The sequence below is a fragment of the Myotis yumanensis genome, unplaced genomic scaffold, assembly GCF_028538775.1.
Source record: "Myotis yumanensis isolate MYYU_CA2020_CCGP unplaced genomic scaffold, mMyoYum1.0.hap1 SCAF_10, whole genome shotgun sequence".
NCBI lineage: Eukaryota > Metazoa > Chordata > Mammalia > Chiroptera > Vespertilionidae > Myotis > Myotis yumanensis.
Window position 1 is genome coordinate 23,032,574 of NW_027223761.1, and position 13,582 is coordinate 23,046,155.

General features: G+C 38.4%; 1 pseudogene; it reads left to right on the forward strand.

The window, feature by feature from the left end:
* Positions 1–10,925, forward strand: part of LOC139019002 (intraflagellar transport protein 20 homolog pseudogene) — an 89,086-nt pseudogene extending 78,161 nt beyond the window's left edge.
* Positions 10,926–13,582: the final 2,657 nt, after the last annotated feature.

A 13,582-nucleotide genomic window follows, 5' to 3' on the forward strand; every position in this document is an offset into this window, starting at 1 on the left:
GCTGCCTCCTGCACATCCCCTACCGGGGATGTGCCCGCAACCCAGGTACATGCCCTTGACCGGAATCGAACCTGGGACCTTTCAGTCTGCAGGCCAACGCTCTATCCACTGAGCCAAACCGGTTTCGGCTGCATATTTTTCTTGATGTTAAATAAAGAATCCCATGGATTTCCTCTTTTAGAAAACAGAAAATGTTGATAGTTACAACAGGTATATATTAATGAAGACCATAGTTAACATTCCCATATCAATTAAAATAACTATTGATTATGATTATAGGCAAGGAGTTTCTATTAAATTCATTGATCAACTGATTCACTAGATTGTACTCTTTCAGATTTCTTTTTTTTATTGTCTAAAGTTTTACTGTGTCTCCTTTTTCCCTGATTGACAACCTCCCTGCCCCCCGCCATTCCCACCCTTGAGGGCAAGCCCCCACCGTCCCAGTGTCCATGTCCATTGGTTATGCTAATGTGTGTGCAAACAAGTCCTTTGGTTGGTTTCTATCCCCCCACTTCCCCTGCCATGTGTCTCTGGATCTATTTTGGTTCATCAGTTTATGTTGATCATTACATCCCACAAATGAGTGAGATCATGTGATATTTATCTTTCTCGAACTGACTTATTTCGCTTAGCATAATGCTCTCCATGTCCATCCATGCTGTTGCAAATGGTAAAAGTTCCTTCTTTTTTATAGCACCATAGTATGCCACTGTGTAGACGTGCCTGTTTTTTAATCCACTCATCATCTGATGGGCACTTAGGCTGTTTCCACATCTTAGCTATGGTGAATTGTGCTGCTATGAACATAGGGGTGCATATATCCTTTCTGATTGGTGTTTCTGGTTTCTTGGGATATAGTCCTAGAAGTGGGATTACTGGGTCAAATGGGAGTTCCATATTTAACTTTTTTGAGGAAACTCCATACTGTCTTCCATAGTGGCTGCACCAGTCTGCATTCCCACCAGCAGTGCACAAGGGTTCCTTTTTCTCCGCATCCTCACCAGCACTTGTCATTTGTTGATTTGTTTATGATAGCCATTCTGACAGTTGTGAGATGGTACCTCATTGTTGTTTTGATTTGCAACTCTCAGATGATTAGTGACTTTGAGCTTGTTTTCATATGTCTCTAGGCCTTCGGTATGTCCTCTTTTGAAAAGTTTCTATTTAGCTCTTTCAGATTTCATAACATTTTATCTTACTACCTAAACTCACAGTGGTACAATGTTGTTTTTTTATTGTCTGAGCCATTCCCTTTATCTTTAGTATTAAAATCATAAGCTCTGGAATAAGATTGATCTAAGATTTGAGTCTAAATGAACTTGAGTTTTTGAATCTTCTGAACTTCTGTTTCCACTTCTGTAAAATGGTGGTAATAATACATATTTGAGGATAAATATGATGATGTACATAAAGTATTTACACAATTCTGAGACCATAGGAAAATAATAAATGTTTCCCTTATCATCGTGATTGGTTATCTGGTTTTACCATATTTGGAATAAATTATAGGCACATCTTTTTAAATTCAAACAAAGATTCCCAGGTCTGTATCCTGTTTGTATGAGATTGTCTTCCTTTGTTTCTTAGCACCCCATCCCACTTAGTTATATAGTTTTTATAATACACAGAGCAGCTTCCACCTAGGAGACTTGCTAACCTCACCACAATGTCTGCCTGGAACACGCCCTTCCCTGGTATTGAAAAGTATCTATAGTCCAGCTGGCATAGCTCAGTGGTTGAGCAACAGCCTATGAACCAGGAGGTCATGGTTCAGTCCCTGGTCAGGCAGGGCACATGCCCAGGTTGCAAGCTTGAGACAGCCGATCAATGATTCTCTCTCTTCATTGATATTGCTATCTCTCTCTCCCTCTCCCTTCCTCTCAGAAATCAATAAAAATATCTTTTTAATATAGCTGTAGTTTCTCTCAGTCAGTCAAGAGGCCCACCATTTTCCACAAATGAACCTTATAATTTCTGGAGGATAGAAGCCTACTTTGTAACATTATTAGTAAGTGGTGCTAATTAACTTTGCGGGTGATATATAGTAATGTGTTGCTTTCCTTCCAGCCAATTTTTATCCCCATATGTGATATCCCCCAACCCCCCATTGCCGTGCACATAGTAGTTGTACAATAATTTTTTTCCATATTCATCAGCCCACAAACAAGGCCTTTCTTCACTTATACTCTCTGTCTCTTCCAGTCCCACCTCCCAAGTGAAATTGTTAATTAGCAGTGAAATGTCCAAAGTGGCGATTCAGAGAAGAGAAGCCCAGGGTTTGGGGTAAGACATTGCAGAGGAGACATCCCAAAGTGATTCACAACTGGGCTTGTTTCTAATATGACTCAGCTTCTATTTTATTTATTGATTGAGCTAGGGTAAAATTCTACCTCGGGAGAAATACTTCAACTTTTAAGGATAAAGTGGTAGTATATATTTTTCCTTCAGCCTCAATATTAGACCTAAGGGGTAAATTCTATTTTCCACTGTGAAGAGAAGACAACAGAAGCTCTGCTGACATGTCATTGATCATGGGCAATGTTTTTGCAAGTCTAGTATCTGTAGTCAGAGATTGAGGTCCAATTAGAAAATAAACCCGCAAAAAGAAGGATCTGAGAATTTTTGTTTGAATTAAACTGCCATGTAGTTGCTAGCAAAAGAAATTTAAATTCATATTTTAAAAGTCACCTAGTTAGATTTTTATTTAAAAGGAGGCAGAAAGAGATAGTGTTAAAGGCAGTTTGGCAACCTGCTATTTTTCTCCTATAAAGTCAGAAAGCTTAATTCAAAAATTTCCTGGAATTTATAGTGCCGGAGGCTAAGCTAAAAATAATTTTCCCTCATTAGATCTGTAGTTTAACCTCCGAAATGGAAGGTTTCTAACAGCTGCATCAAGACTCCAACTCACAAAAGCACCATTCAAAGAGGAGAATAGAGGCACCGCATCTATTAAATGACCCATAGAGAATCGAGGAGACAAAGAAGCCTATTTCTGCATTTTTCTGGGCCCAAGCATAGGGTTGCTGGGCTGCTCCAGTGGATCACTTCTGTCAGCTCCGGAAGTATCATGTGCTAAATGAGCATGAAATTCTATCTGGGAGCAAAGCATTGGAAGTTAAACTTGACTACACAATGACAGAAATCGGAGAGGAAAGAAAGAAGCAGAAGGTATGCTCAGTAACCCCAGTAAAAATTAATAATCAGTTATTGTCTCCACATCATCTTTCCCAAACCCTGAACAAAGCTTTTATATTATGCCAGTAGAATGGAGAAAAATGAAGCTACAAAGATTTAAACCATAAGCGACTCTTGAAATCTGAGACTAAGGTAGAGGGTTGGGTTATATTCTTGAAATCAAGACTTCTGGATTTAAATTATATTTTTTTCCTTATTTCATTATACAACAAGATAAATGCTTATTACATTATTCCGGTCTCCCCATTGTTATTGGAGAACATATTCTAATATCTGTATTATCTGCTCAGTCATAGTTGTGATCATGTCATTAATAGGGAAAGAAGAGAAGAGGACCAATGGATGAGTTAAATTCAATAAATTCACTTGGAGTGCTTTAGAATAAGGGAATATAATATTTTGTGGATTAGACCATCCACAATTTGGGAGCTTGTGAAAAAGTCTAGGGAACATCTGATTGGTGTTTCTCTGTCTCTGGATCTGTTTTTGTTCAAACCTCAGAGGGAAGGTAGGGGAGGGTGAGGATAAGGGAGAGAGATCAACCAAGAGACTTGTTTGCATGCATATAAACATAACCAATGGACACAGACAACAGAGGGTGAGGGTGAGGGAAGGATTGGGAGGTTGGTTGGGGGCAATGGGATAACCACACATTTTTAATACCTTAATCAATAAACAAAGGAATATATATTAAATCAACAACAAACAAAAAAGAAGTCTATGGAAAATGTCTCTGTGTTTGGTGGGAGCCTAAAAATTAACAAGTCCACAGAATAAGTTGTTAGGAAGAAAACCTGGACATAAAATCCAGGAGAAGAGTGAGGGCAGATTGGAATCCATGAGGACACATTGGAGCTAGCATCTGTCTCAATACCTTCAACCTTGATGATGTGTACAAATTGTAGAAGACACTCGCTCCCTTTCACCTGCCCATGATTCAGAAAAACCGAGAGAGAGACCTAGTGGAAGCTGACAGAGCTGTGGGTCCTTGTGCTGCCCTGCACCGACCAGGTGAGCCAGCAGATTGATAAGGACGTGTGTCATCCGAAAGAGCTCCTGGCCCTACGTTTCTGTTCAGAACAAAATGGCTGCTCCTTCACATCTGCCTCCCAAATATTATGCAGATTTCTCCTGGAGCCAACCATTCCATGAACCACATAAGCAAGGAGATCCCAGGACACCTATGTCTGGCTTAGCTACGTAGATACCATTCAAAAACCACCAAAACCCTGATTTATTCAACATCATGTTGTCTAGGCACTGTACTAACTTCTATCCCATTTATCTCATATTAAAATAGTCTTCTGAGAAAGTATTGCACCCTTGAGAAAACTGAAATTTTTCAAGGAACTTCTCTAACATGTCTAGAAACTGGCAGAAATAAGATTCAAATTAAGAGCAAGTATTTTGATTTCAGTTAATGATTAGTTCTTATATTTCCCTTTATTAATATTATACTATCCACAATTAAATCCTTTTTACACTCTGTATCAGTCAGGGTTGCCGCAGGAAGCACATGGCACACTCATGTTGGGTCCTTAAAGAGAGTTCATTATAGGAACTATTTAGAAAGGTTTGTCAGCAGGGATTAGGGAAATCAGAGAAGGATTGTAAATTCCCTGGTACTAGCAATAGCAGAAAGCCATTTCAATCCCTAAATCTGAAGTTGGAAGGACAGGAAGCAGTTATAGCTACCTGAAGGGGGTAGCAGTGTGGAGAAGGCCCCCAAATAGGAACTGGAGCCTTTGGTAAAAGGAAACAGCTAACCTGTGGTGCTTAGAAAGAAGGGAACAGAGAGAATAAGTACCCTGGCCCCACTCTCTTTCAGACTTCTTTTTCCTTTGCTCTCCATTCACTGACCTCTGTTCACTCAATCCAACTGGAAACCAATAAGCTAAGAAATCCTTTTATGCAATCAACAGAAGTCAGTATTCTGGGGGATGGATAGATCAGGTTGGAGAAGGGTGGAGATTGATCCAGAGGAGCAAATGGAAAATATGTAGCTTAAGATTGATTATTCTAAGAGTACAGCATTGGTAAAGATTTTAGGAAAATATTTTGCTTTTACACAGACTCATAAACACCCATCAAAATATTTTTCAAAGTAATGCCTAAACTTTTCTTAGTTACTAGCTCATAAAACATTTCTATACTTTTCATCATGGACTGTGTTTTTCAAAATTTGAATATACAATGAGTTGATGATAAGCCCCAAAATAAGGCCAAACCTTCACCAGAGTTTCAGCTTCTAGTGGGGATGGTTGGCAAGGGATGTGGGCAAATTGGCTGTAATCTCTGGGACCATGAGTAGGTCTTCAAAGAACTTGCTTCTGTAATAAAACAACAAAGGGTGCTGCATGTGTCATGGGGTTTCTAAGAGTAAAACTAAAGTGAACTTGGTTGCAGGCTGGGAAGGAGCCTGCAACCAAGATACATGCCCTTTACTGGAATCAAAACAGGGACCTTTTGGTCTGCAGGCCGATACTCTATTCACTGAGCAAAACCAGCTAAGACAGGAGACTGAAGCTTTTAAGTCTGGATCCAGTATTTACTAGCTGAACAACTTTGGAAAAATTGTTGAACTTATTAAAACTTTTTTTTAAAAAAGTAATGAAAAGTGAATGTTTCTTAGAAATTCTATGAAGTGATAAAATTTGTTATTCCATAAAAATTTATGGCTGTAAGTGCCTACATTATTAAATATGAAAGATTAAAAATAAATGACTTCAGTTCTCTGTGAAGAAATTAGACAATGACACATGATTATGATATGACAAATGGTTATAAACCAAAGTTAAGTAAGAAGAATTAATTGTTAGAAACAAAATCTGAAATTAATGAAATGGGAGGAAAATATTCCTTGGGGGCCTACTCATCTTTTTTCAGTCATATGCTCTATTTGTAGAATCTGATCCTGTTGGAGAGATTTGAAGATAAAATTAGGGGTAACTTTAACTTATTGAGCATTGGAAAACTCAAGACCTTTGGATGGATCTAAGAGATGTTATTGTATTAATGGGCTGAATATTTTTTTCATGTGTTTATAATGTTTATCAGACAGGAATGGAGGCTAGGACTTTGTGCTGAAGAGACTACATTCATGTAGTATGACAGAATTAATATACGCTTTTAGCTCAAACTACTTAAGGCCAGACATAAATAGGCCTTTCTAGATTAGTTGATTCAAATTCTGTTCTTTCTATTTGATGTTTTGAAAAAGTCTTCAGGGATAGATGGGGTGACTGTGTGGGCCTTATGCTTGATGAATTTCTGTAATATGTGCCTGTGTGCGTGTGTGTGTGTGTGCGTGCGTGTGTGAGTGTGTGTGTGTGTGTGTCTTTAGGCTTTAGCAAATATGCCTTCAAGACTCAACAAGCATATGCAGCATTGAGACAATGATTTAGTTGACTTATTCATTGCAAAGAAGGAATAGAAGCCCCCCTATTATAAATTTGATACATAGAGCTGAGGATGAAAACCAACCCAATGAAATCATTAAATACTCAAGGTAAGTAGTCAAAAAAGGCCTGTGCCTATAGTGCTATCTCTGGGAATCATACTTCTTCAAACTTAACGGATTTAGAGAGTTTTGAAAAACACGCTTTGATTTTATTTCAGAGTAGAAGCAGTGAATGATAGAAAGTAAAACAAATAAAACCAATTGATTAACTTAGTGAAAGAAGATAATTCCTTAAAAATGAAAATATTAGAAGCCAAACTAATGCTCTATGAAAGGAAAAATGAATCTTATCGTTCAGGACAGGCAGACATTGAAAGGGAAGAAGGAAGGAAAAAGTTAGTTCAGACTTGAAAAGGGCAGACAAAAGATTGACATGAACTATCAAAGCAATGTTAGATGGGATTCTATAACATGGTTACTATAAATGGAGGTTGAATAATTGCCTCTCCCTAAAAGAACACACTCATGAAAGTTACAGAATTAGGGCACTAAGGAAAGTCACAGTAAATCAGAAATATGGCAATTCTGGAGAGCTAAGCAATGCAGTTCTAGAGCTGATGTTGGAAGCCTCCAGAATAAGGTTATCCAAGTGAGGGAGTAAAGAATGACATGATTTGTTTGAACAGAATTCATTGATTTCATAGACCTTACTATGGGAAACTACAGATCAAAGTTGGAAGGATTATTTTAAAAACAAACACTTGATCCCCCGTCTCCAAAAAAACAACAACAAAAACAAAACAAAACAAAAAAACAACAAGGGAAAGTAAAGAAAGGGCCCTGAGTTTCAGCAAACAATTTTGAGTTGTAGCTATGTTCGAGGATAAATGGCACCAAATGAAGAAGCATATTAAGCTGATAAAATTGAATTAAGACCTCTCTGAAAGGTATAGGAGAATAGACTGTCCTCTTGCCAAATGGAATATAGCAGAACAAATGCTACTGCAGGCACATGACATCAATAGCTGAGGTAAGCAATTGAAGTAAGTGTCTTTGGGAATTCGTGCCAGATGTATTACTCTTCAGGAGGTGACTGAAATACAGATTTTGGGAGCAACTGCAGCTTTGGTTCAAGAATCTGTGAAGAGTGATTCTCTAGGGGAAACAAATGAAGAGGTGATGGTAAGGTCCCCTAAAGAGCTAGTTTTATAGACCTAACAATTACAAATTAAATGACAGTGTCAGTAGGTACTGTAGCAACCAAGCAAAAATCCTTGCTCACTGGGGAAGGAAAAAGCCATCTGTATTAGTCAGGATGAGCTAGATTATGCAGTGCTAACAAATTAACTCCTGCATCTCAGTGTCTAAAAATAAAACAATTGTATTAACAATACTAGTATACCATGGAACCCAGCTGGTGCATCTCAGTGGTTGAGCATTGACCCATGAACCAGGAGGCCGCAGTTCGATTTCCAGTCAGGGCATATGCCTGGGTTGTAGGCTTGATCCCCAGTAGGGGATCGTGCAGGAGGTAGCTGATCTATGATTCTCTCTCAAAATTGATGTTTCTATCTCTTGCTCCCTTCCTTTCTGAAATCAATAAAAGAAATACTTTAAAATAATAATAATATGCCATGGAAAGGGCCTTATTTTTGACACAGACATTCAAGGAGCCTAACTGTTGCTGGAGTTTTGGTGATATCGTACTGTGTCAGCCTGGGAAGCACTCACATCAGTTTTCATTGCCCGCATTTTGCTGGCCAGATCTAGTCACATGACTCCTCTTAACTACAAGATAACTAGAAAGCATTAGTGTCCATGCCTTCAGGAAGAAGAAGAAAGTTTTGGTGAACATTGGGAACATTTGGCACATCATATTGTTAGGATCATCCCATACCAATGCAGCACTGGTGAGCCAGAATCACAGAACTCAAGGGGGAATGACAATTAAGGAACTTTGAATATGGTGGATGGGAAATAAAAGACACATTAATAAATAATCCTGGTGATGAAGTCTATCATCACTACATATCCTCAAAAGGCACTCTCTGAAAAAGGAGAAAAATCCCCTCCACTCCCAACAGCCATACAGGTAAACACATTCTGCCAAAATTAACTCCTGACCAATTTAATTTAAATTTACAGATGATGGACTCTACCCAACTATCATAGATGATAGACATCATGCATGGGCAGGTGAAAATCAAGACCAGTCTCTGCTTTTCCCTCACCACCCAGTAATGAACCACTCCTCTGGCCTTTGTGAACATCCTGGATAGGGCTCAAAAAAATATAATTTTGCCCAGGATCGGGGCTTGATTCATTTTAAATAGTTTTATTGTTATGGTATTAGAGCCATGAACTCTTTGGATTCTTTAACAAATGAGACATGTAAAAGATTTTCAGCTGTACTAACTCAGTTTGGAATGGCTAAAATAACCATGAACTTTTTAGGAGTGCTCACCTCAGACTGCAGCTTCTGAAGAAATTAGGTCTATTGAGGCATAAAGAACTTTTTTGACTGAGATGGAACAGAATAAGGAAGTAGGTAAAATGTTACATTTTTGTCAGTAATATGTCATAAGAGTAGTTGACTTCAGTCCAGCCAGCATGGCTCAATGGTTGAGCATCAACCTATGAACCAAGAGGTCACAATTCAATTCTTGGTCAGGGAACCTGCCCAGGTTGCAAGCTCGGTCCCCACTGGTGTGCAGGAAGCAGCCAATCAATGATTCTCTCTCATCATTGATGTTTCTATCTCTCTCTCTCTCCCTCTCCCTTCCTCTCTGAAATCAATAAATATATAAAAAAAGAGTAGTTGACTTCATATTACATCACATCAGGTGGAACATATATTGTCAAGTATTTTAATAATTAGTGATGCTAAATTTGGTCACTTGTTTAAGGAGGTGGCAACCAAACTTCTTCATTATAAAAGTATTTTGCTCCATTGCAATTATTAAAGTAATCTGTGTGGTGATATTTGGGCAGCATGCATATATCCTATCTCATCAATTTTTGCCTCCTTTTAGTATCCTCTATCATCTTTTCCTGACAATTACTTTATTTCATATCCAAATGGTACTTTAAATATACTATCATAGTTTATTAGCTTTCATACTTTAGTTTTTTTTTAAGTTTTTTTTTTTAATTTCTTTTTTTTTTAATATATTTTATTGATTTTTTACAGAGAGGAAGGGAGAGAGATAGAGAGTTAGAAACATCGATGAGAGAGAAACATCGATCAGCTGCCTCCTGCACATCTCCTACTGGGGATGTGCCCGCAACCCAGGTACATGCCCTTGACCGGAATCGAACCCGGGACCTTTCAGTCCGCAGGCCGACACTCTATCCACTGAGCCAAACCGCTCTATCCACTGAGCCAAACCGGTTTCGGCTAGTTTTTTTTAAAGTTTTATCTTCAGCTGTTAATTAACTGTATTTCCTCATAAAAAGGCAGTGTTAATTATTTTTCTTCAAGACATATTCACAAGTGACGTTCTGCGTACACAGGTCCTGTAGCCGTGGCAGCGGCTGAGGCTGGCAGGCCAGGTACTGCTGCTGTGGATTGAGAGAGAAGCTATATGCCAACCTCAGCCTGGGCTGCTGTGCGCCACCACTGCGGGGTCAGAAGCTATGGCCAAGGACGTCCTGGGTGCTGGGTTGCACTTTGATGAGCTGAACAAGCTGCGGGTGTTGGACCCAGAGGTGACCCAGCAGACCATAGAGCTCAAGGAAGAGTGCAAGGACTTTGTGGACAAAATTGGCCAATTTCAGAAAATAGTTGGTGGTTTACTTGAGCTTGTTGACCAACTTGCAAAAGAAGCAGAAAATGAGAAGATGAAGGCCACTGGTGCTTGCAATTTGCTCAAATCTATCATAAAACAGAGAGAAGCCCAACAGAGGTAACTCCAAGCACTAAGAGCAGAAAAGAAAATGCAGCTCGAAAGGTATCGGGTTGAATATGAAGCTTTGTGTAAAGTGGAAGCAGAACAAAATGAATTTATTGACCAATTTATTTTTCCGAAATGAACTGAAATTTCATGATATAGCAGGAGGACAGAAAAACCAAAAAACCGCTGTACCATTCCAGTGACTTTGACTAATGACCCAAGTATATCATGTGAGATGGTTGAAGGATGCATCGTCTCTGAAGGTAATAAAACACATCTGGGGGGAGAAGAGGGCTTGTTTCAGATGTCAGTGCATATCTGGTAAACACCCCGTGACCACGGTGGCCCAGGTTCTCACCTCTTGTATTTTCATTCTTAAATAAGCAGTCTGTAAACTTTGATTTTTTTTTTGTAAATTCACAAAGCTTGGGAGGAAAAAGTAATAAATTATTGTTTTCAAATGGCTTTTAAAAAAACCTATTCACATTTCTTTTAATTTTATTGTTTTTATTTTTAGAGAGAGAAAGGGAGGGAGAGAAAGAAACATCCATGTGAGAAACATCAATGGACCGTCTCCTGCACGCCCCCTACCAGGGATCCAGCCCACAACCTGGGTATGTGCCCTGACCTGGAATCGAACTGGCAACCTTTCAGTGCACAGGACGACACCCTATGAACTGAGCCACACTGGCCAGGGCTGTTCGCATTTCTCTTAGAAAGTTAAAAAAAAAGATAAGCATCTTATAAAAATTACCCATAATCTAGGGATAATTTCTGTAAAACTTTTATTTCTCTTTCCCAGATGTCCCACTATGTGTGTATGAGATGTGTGTGTGTGTGTAATTTCATATTTTCATGTGTACTTTGGTCCCAGTAGTTGATGTTTCATAGTTGCTGTATCTCCAGTAGAGTTTTCTCTGTTGACTTGTGCCTGCTAAAGAGAAGGCCTCCAAAGGTCAAGGACTAATCCAGCTAATGAGCTGTGAATATTGGTAGATTGACATTTCAAAGGGTGATGGCATTCAGTGAAGCTCTAAAACTCACCATCTCTGTGAAATAATATGTGCGTGTGGGAAAATATAAATTTTTCCTTATGCTAAACCACATTGGAACTTACTGATTTTCCTCATTTGCCTCTTCCCTATCCCTTTACTTCTCAGAGTCTTTTTTCTTTTCTTTAACAAATGAGGAATTAAACTGTTGCTTTATTTGATTTGGTTAATGTACTCATTTCTAAATGTAAAAAATAGATACTTTATCATTTAAAGTACTTTACAATGAACAAAAATGTATAATTTTTAAGTTATATATAAGTAGTCCTATACAGAGTGATATTTATCACCCTTCCTCAAAGCATAACCAGCATTTTAAATTCACTATCAGCTAAATTAGATTTTCCATATTTGTGTGGTCTTCATGTGTTAGTCTTTGTGCTCTGACTATAGTCTTAATCTTCCTTGTTTTGGGGATTCTTGCTATAAGGCAACTGCTCTATAAACTGTTCAAACAGTTTATGCAGTAGCTCCTTGTCTAATAGAGAAAAAGTAAATGGTAGGTGGTAAAAGAAATGGTCTATTTGAAATATTAATTAACAAAGCAAATCTCGGAACTCTGTGTTTATGCCAGGGCAGACACATCGCATGTGACTGGAAGCTGATTAGCAGAAGGCACGTTAGAGACCAGCTCTTTCAAGACCAGCCCCCATTTGATAAATGAGGAAATTAAAACTCAACAAGATAAACTAAATACCTCTTGTTACTAACATTGCTAATAATAAAACAGAACTGTAATCTCATTTTCTTAATTCCCAGTTCAATAATATTTCCACCATACTACATTGGCAGCTCTAATTACAGTACCACAGGTCTGTCTTCTGTTCTGTTTGCACCATTGGAAAATTTGGGCTATAAAACCAGCCATAGCCATTCATTTAACAACAAACTATTGTCAGATGGATTTGAAATTCCACCAAAGAAGACAGAAGAGGGAGGGGGGAGAGAGTGTGTGAAGTTCATGTAATAGATGGCTGAAGAAGCAACCATTTGTACATTGTCCATGCATCTTTCCTGAGAAATCTCAGTAGATAATGATTTGATGATCAAAAAAAATGCAATGTTCTCAGTACCGGATGGAAATAACCAGAATGAAAAATGGGATGATAACGAAGTAGCCTTTTTAGAAAACATATTCACTAGGGGAGATTCTGCAGCATGTTATCTATGGGGACTGCCCTAAAACTAAATTTCAGCATAGTACCTAGTAGATTCTGAGATAAGCCATGTAACCAGATTCTACTTAATTTATCAATGAGACAACATCAAGACAGATAATTCATAGATAATCTCTGTTCCCCAAAATGTAAATGCTATTTGCTGCAATTTTATTTAAATTTCTTCCAAAATGCTACCATTGAAATTAATTTTTTAAAGCCAAAAAATCCAAACTTTATTTCTGTTCATTTAACCACAACTTTTCTTGAAACAAGGGGATGTTATGATTATAAGGTTATACTGCAATAGTCATTATGGTTGGAGAGCAGTATGAACTAACTAATGATCCATTGCAGACTGAATAAAATAAAAGATTCAACCCTGAGAATCATAAATGAGAAAGAAAAATGAAAGCTACCACTGAGGGGAAAAGGAAATGCATTAAAGTGTGTTCCATATGGTCCTGAAACACCTGGAATACAAGGTACTAACTCTGGTCGAACATCTGGATCCTGGACCTGTTCTGTGCCAAACATCTGTACACTTCCCATTTGTGCAGCTGTTTTGGCATGTTCTGATAAGGAACTAAGTGTCTTCTCAAAGTATTACATTACAGATTCTTTTTTTTTTTCTTCTAATTTTACCACGGAATGGAGAGATGACTGTTGCACATCCAAAATGCTCTATTTGGTTGTCCTGCCATGTTCCTCAGTTGTGATATGAGTGTTTTCAAGATGTGATGACCATGTGCTGTAAATGCAGTCTCCACCCAGGGGACAATCTGTGGGGGTTGTCTTTGTGCCTTAATTCAGGAGGAATGGGAACACATCTCAGTTTCCCCACTGGATGTATGGCTAAAATGAAGCTCATGTGACAGTAAG